We start from the raw sequence: 7,653 nt of genomic DNA on the forward strand, positions 1-7,653 counted from the left end.
ACACCAAACCTATGCTAAACAACATCAATGGACAAGGCTTTCAAAATCAAAATCAATGGACAAAGTCTTGTCTAAATGAGAACCGACAACTATAATTAAAATAGTGGAGATGGTCACATTTGACGATGAGAAAAGAATTATGAAGGAAATGTTAAAATGGTATGAGGTCATACATGATGGGGTTGTATCTTTTCGATGATATAATCTCATACACTAGAGTGTAAGGGCTAAAATTCACAATAGTGGAATGATATATGCCCTAGTTTCTTTTATATATTTGTTAGGGCTAGAATTGATTGATCTGAATTGGGTTTAAGTTCAATCTATTTATTAATTAGGTTGAAAAATCTCAACCAACCCAACATATTTATTTAAATAGGTTGACACACCACATTAACATGTTTATAGTTTATACAAATTGAAGTCGCAAATGAATAACGTCAAAAGTGTATGAGTCATGATTGTGAACGTCATTGTATGGGATGAATGCAAAGGATAATGAGAGTGTCTTAATGTGTTAAAAATAAAGATGAAAATCAGAGTTGCATTTAAAAAGAAAAAAAATCTATAAATAATATTTTGGGGTTACAATTTATTAATTAATAATTAAATTTTGAAATAAATATATATATTAAAATTAAATGGACTGTTAGGTTGAAATCAAATTTATTATGTTTATCAAATTCAATCCATTTAATTTCAATCCAATTTATTCAGTTAAATGGAATAGAAATATTTTTTAGGTTAAAATTTTCAACCTAACCCATTAATATTGGATTTGGTTCGGATCACATCGATGGGTTGAATCACCTTTGATGGCTCTAGTATTTGTGCTTTTCATACATTATTTATCTTTTGTACTTTAAAATCTTTTTGCTTACAACTGTATTAGGAGCATCAACTTTCTTCAATTCTTCTATACCCCCACCCCTTTATTCACCTAGTGCTTTTCATATGTGATTTAAATAATATAATCATTTAAATAAATTATTACATTATTAATTTATTGGTTGTATTTTCTCATATTTATTATCTATATGAATAATTTGAAAACGAACGACATTTTAAAGAAACAATAAAATAAGTTAAATTTATTTACATTAGTTATTCTACTCTAAAATTCAAATTATCTTAATCACGACAAATAAACAGTTATATTATTCTACTCTGATGCTTTTCACACCAAATCCTAACCTTTCTTATAACAACTCCAAACATTAAAATAAAAAATTAATGTTAATTTTTATATTTTTACAAAACAAATAATAAATAAAAAACAACCACACACTAAAAATATTAACCATAAGGAAAAGAGTAAATTACTAAAACCGTCCCTATGGTTTGGTCAAAATTGCACGTTTTGTCCTTATTTTTTTTTTTGAACTCGGATCGTCCCTGTGGTTTGATTTTGTTGCATTTTTCGTCCCTATGGTTTAGTAAAAGTTGCATGTTTGATCCCTAACTTTATGTATGTAACGGACGAAAAATGCAACAAAATCAAACCACATGGACGAAAAACGCAACAAAATCAAACCACAGGGACGATCCGAGTGCAAAAAAAAAGTTAGAGATCAAACGTATAATTTTGACCAAACCACAAGAATGATTTCAGTAATTTACTCTAAGGAAAATAAAGACTAACACTCTTTTTTCATTTCATCATATGAATATACTATAGATTTTTTTAAACATCATCTAATTTAATCAGGCTAGTCCCGAGAAATTAAATATCATGAAAGACACAGGACGAACCAAAGAAAAATAATCCTTAACATTATTATAAATTTTAATTTTTAAATAAAAATATATAATAAAAAAATTAGGTCATAGACAGCTGTCCATTTTGTCATACCTCAATGTCCACCATGCTATTAATAAATTATACATTAATTTCGAACGGTATTTGAACCATCAAATTATTTGTAGGAAAAAACATTTATCTACTTTATGATCTAGTTTATGATACGCTACAATATATATATATATATATATATATATATATATATATATATATATATATATATATATATATATATGTATATATATATATATATATATATATATATATATATAGGGTTAGATTATTTTGTTTTCACTATCTATTATGTGCATGTATGATTGATTCTGGATCAATCATGGTGAAGATATAATGGATATTAATTACACCTTCAGCATTTAATATGCATTAATTACTTTCTTAAAATAACTAAAATGATTGGTCCAGAATCAATCATACATGCACACAATAGATAGTGAAAACATTTGAACCTAACTATAACTATAACTATATATATATATATATATATATATATATATATATATATATATATATATATATATATATATATATAGGCTTAGGTTATTCTATTCTAACTAATTATTGTGCGGATATTGTATGTTATGAGAATGATAAAGAAAATATGTTGTTTGATAATATAAATACGTTCAATCTTATATAACTATTGTCATTAACACACATTCCCACTAATTAAATCGTCTATAAGGTTATTATACACTTATTATTATTATTATTATTATTATTATTATTATTATTATTATTATTATTATTGCCATTTCTTTCAGAATGTTTATTGGGTTGTATTCTGTCAGAATGAAAATGAGTGAAAAACGTTGTGTGAGAACAAAAATAAATAATAATTAACGAGAATGCACAAAAATGACGATATTTTTGTAAGGTTGAACGTATTCGCATTGCTAAACAACTTATTCACTTAGTAATTCTCATAACATATGATATCTGCACAATAACTAGTTAGAATATTTAAACCTAGCTATATATATATATATATATATATATATATATATATATATATATATATATATATAGTTTTCTAAAATATATAATAATGTCTTAATTTTTTATCGATAAGAGTTATGTTTATTATCTTTAAAATTAATTAAGATAACAGTATATCGGAATTTGTGATTAATAATAATAAATATAATTATGATTAGACATAAGGGTTTTTGCCATAAAAGTCCTCAAATTTACACAAAATATTCAATTATGCCCAAAGATGAATCTTTTGTGTGTTAATGTCCAAACATACCGGAAAGTTGGTTCAGTTTTACCCCTTACCCGGCTACAACAGGTAACCACCATATGAGGATGCTGACTGGGTGGTTGACGGGGCGTTTTTATGCTGACCTAGAGCTAAAGAGCTTGTGCCACTTCTTCTGCCTTCCTTAATAAAAAATAAGGGGGCTTTGAATCTAGAAAGGCTAGAACCGGAGCCTATTCCACACAAAGCAAGGAGCCTTACTACTACACTAGAAGGATTTGTTTTAAAAGCCTCCTAAAAGATTATATTTAATATCTAAAAGTTGTTATTATAATTATTATAATTATTATCATTATTACTATTATTATTATTATTATTATTATTATTATTATTATTATTATTATTTATACATGTATTTTTATATGTATAAAATCATATTTATAAAATTAAAATCATATTTACGTAAATATATTTTTTATATGTATTTATATGTATAAATACATACATATAATCGTGTTTATATATATATATATATATATATATATATATATATATAAATGTTACATTTATATATATATATATATATATATATATATATATATATATATATATATATATATATATGCGTTTTTATATCTATTATATATAAATGCATTTTTATAAGGGAAAAGTGAACATACCCTTAAGGGTATATAAACTTAGGTACCCAAACCCACAATAATACATCGTTTTGTTTGATATATTCATTATAATGTTCTAAAACTTCAACCCTAACTTTATTTACTTTCAAAATTTTTGAAATTTCACTATTATCTTCCACTTACAACACATTTTTATGCGGAAGACCTACTAGGTTATATATATTATAGTTGAAAATAAAAATTATGTAAAATGAAGATAAATATAAAATTTATAAAAATCTTGGAATTAAATGAAGTTAGAAGTTGAATTAGAAGAACATTTGACAATTAAAATATGATTATATGATACAAAACGATGTAATATGATGAGTTTGGGTACTTAAGCTTATATACCCTTAAGGGTATATTCACATTTCCTTTTTTATAATTACTTATATATAAATACATTGAAAACGATATTTTTACCTTTAAAAATATATTTACACATTTTAAAAGTATATTATATTTACACATTTAAGAATGTATGTATACATTAATACTAATAATAATAATTATTATTATTATTATTATTATAATTCATAGTCGGCATTTTTCTATCATAGATACCTAGGTTATTTTTTTATCATGGATATCAAAAAAACTAAGTTAGCCTAATGGTACAGACATTATTTTTCTATCATGGATACCTATGTTATTTTTCTATCATGGATACCCAGGTTCGATTCTTGCTTCTCCCTACTTATTTTTCTTATTTCAATCCTTGGTACTTATTATATACAATAGTTAAGCATTAAAATCAAAAAATCGTGTCCACCTTAGTGGTTAAAGTTGGTTATGCGAAAACTGAATGAAGTTATCGATATTTGAGGCATTAATGAATAAAAAATTTGATTTTGGGCATAATCAAATATTTTGTGTAAAATTGAGGACTTTTATGACAAAACCCTAGACATAAATGCATATTATGTAAGTATATTTAGAGCATTTAAAGAAGACAAAATTGCAAAATTGGTCCCTGTGGTTGTCAAAATTTTACGGTTTTAGTCCAAATAGCTTGGTGGTGTATGAATGGTCCAATTTCGGATCTTTTTAATGATTTTGGTCCGTATGGTTTCCATTTATTTTTGTTATTGGTCCTATTCCACCTGAAATGACAATTATACTATTTCATAATTCACTTTGTTAATTTCTTTTATTTCTTTTCTAGTTATTCTAATTAAAAAAAAAGGAAAAAAAAAACAATCGCCTCTCTTATCCCTCCCATATACATTTATCTCTTGTAAAACCTGTAAAAAACCCAAGAGGCAAAGGTTCCATCGGCCCTCTTCCACGACTGGCATTCGTCACCTTCTTCCACTACCGGTGTTCGTCGTCCTCTTTCGCCACTGGCGTTTGTGAGAACCGGGTCTCTCTCTCTCTCTCTCTCTCTCTCTCTCCTCTCCTCTCTCTCTCTCTCTCTCTCTCCTGTTGTTGTTATGTTCTTCATCCCAAAAAAAACCCTCTCATGGAATAGTCGGCATTTGAAATCTAGTCGTTGCCAACACCAGACCGTCGACATCAGTGTAAACCTCATCGACTCAGACATTAGTGTGAACCTCATTATTGTCGTTGAACATTAATTTCCATTATGGAAACCCTAGCTTTGACATAGGTTATTGTCAACAACATATACGATATTAAAATAATTTTACATATGTTCTCGGTTCAAGTCTCAAATCTACTTCTAATTTTAATATTACAAGTACATTACCTAACGATGCTAAAGACAAAAAACAAAAAAACAAAAAAAAACAAAAAACCAAAAAAAAAAAGTTTAGAAAGTTATATTTGGATAACATAAGATCTAATGATATATCCAGCATACCAAACGTTATTTCTTTTTCTATTATGCAATTTAGTTGACTTTTTATCCATAGTTTTATGTTTCGCATGTCTACTCACTTTATAGATTAATTTCTTATGTGTTTTTTTGCGACATAACCAATGCATATTTGTAATAAATATTGTTATAATTACATACATAATGTTCATAATGATCGACATTTCTTTGAAGTGTTGGATTGATCTTTGAAGGATATATTGAGTTGTGATCCTCGTACCAACTTAAAATTGTCAGTTGTAGGAAAAACAATTGTTTTGGAGATGATTTCAGATAAATTCAACATGTTGTTCCTAACATAAATAAACAAGATTTTTGTGCATGCTTCATTAAGTTCCTCATCTATTTGGTCAAACTGTAAAAGTCTTAAGATTAACGAAAAACATGGCGTTGACTGTTCGAACATTTGATATTGAAGAAACAACAACAATTGTAAACTGACTTTTAAATATGAGAGAAGGAAAGGTTGGTGGTTTATTTGATGGCGAGACAACTATTGATATCCCGTACGATCTTCTCATTACCGACAGATATAATCCTATTGGTTCATTAATTGAAGTTGGGTTTTTTTCAGACAACCAATGTATGTTGCATTCTCCAAAGTTAAAAACATAAATGGATTAAAAATATTAATTTTAGATATTGACGATAAAATTAGCAATATAAAATCTAATGTTGTATTCAAATATGTCTTTGGAAATTTATAATTCATACCAATTATTTACAATATGTCAATAACTTTTTTATCAGTATATATTCAATTGTCTACTTATTCATCATTTCCTTTGTAGCTGGTTCAAAAGCTTACTTTAAAAAATAATTAATGTTTAGACCTTGATATTTAGTGCAATTGTTTAAAACATGTCAATATTTTTTATAAAATAATTCAATTACTTAATTCTTCATCAGTTCGTTTGTATTTATGTAAAAGTATTAATTTAAAAAAAATGTTTAATGTTTACACATTGATATTAAACTTTTTTTAGAAATTTGTATAGTACATGGGTCTAACACCTAATGTGTGTGTGTGTGTGTGTGTGTGTATATATATATATATATATATATATAGAGAGAGAGAGAGAGAGAGAGAAAGAGAGCTAGGTTCAGGTATTTAAAATAATTATTGTGTTATTGTATGCACCAATCAGATTTTAGATAAATTAAATCATTTAATAAATAATATAAGGGTATTATTGTAATCTTATTATTAGTTAATTATGGTAAAATAGATATATAATTGGATATTAGATGTATTCCTAGTAAATCGCAAGAAGCACAGATATATTTATAACATTCAATCGACATCAAGATTTAAAACCCTAAATTGAAGCCAATATCGTTCCTGATCCGATCCTAAATTGAACATTTAGTCGATTATCACTATGTAAATCAAAGTCAACATCGTCTCTAATCTACTGATTCTTCTTCTTCTACAATCGATTGTCAACATTCAAAACCCATGACTAGGTGATGAATATCCATCTCGAATCAATCGGTAAGATTTTTTTCCTTTTTGTTTTTTTTTCTTTAATCGATCAGTCGAAATCTTGACTGCCTTCCTGCTCGTGTCCGCCTCCACTTCTTCATCGTATCCGCCATTTCTTCCTCCACCTTTTCTCAAAAATCACCAACAAAATGAACATTCGTCTCCATTACCACTGTTTTCTTTGTAAACAAGGTGTAATTTTTTTAGTGAATTGGAAATTTGTTCTGATTGTCTAATTTTTACAGGAAATTGAAAGTTGTTTTGATGCACACCAAGCGCTCGCTAAAATGATTCAACTGAATGGTATTTCTTTGTTTATAGTATTATATCAGAAAAAAATGTTTTTTATGATAATCATGAACATATTCTGTTAGAATTACCCGAATTAATAAAATTATTGGTAAATGAATTCAAACTCTATCAAAATGGAATCATGAATTCCAATTATGTTGGAATGGAATATGGATATTTTCTCACTAATTTATTCATTGGACTTATTTCCACAAAAGCTGATGTTTGAAGAACGGATCATGAAATTTGAACGACGCCTCTTAGCAACATTATTCTTTTAGAATGTATTAGTGTCTTTGTTTTTATTTTGATGTTTTTTTTCCAGATTTGAAA

This window comes from Lactuca sativa, chromosome 9, assembly GCF_002870075.4.
Source record: "Lactuca sativa cultivar Salinas chromosome 9, Lsat_Salinas_v11, whole genome shotgun sequence".
NCBI lineage: Eukaryota > Viridiplantae > Streptophyta > Magnoliopsida > Asterales > Asteraceae > Lactuca > Lactuca sativa.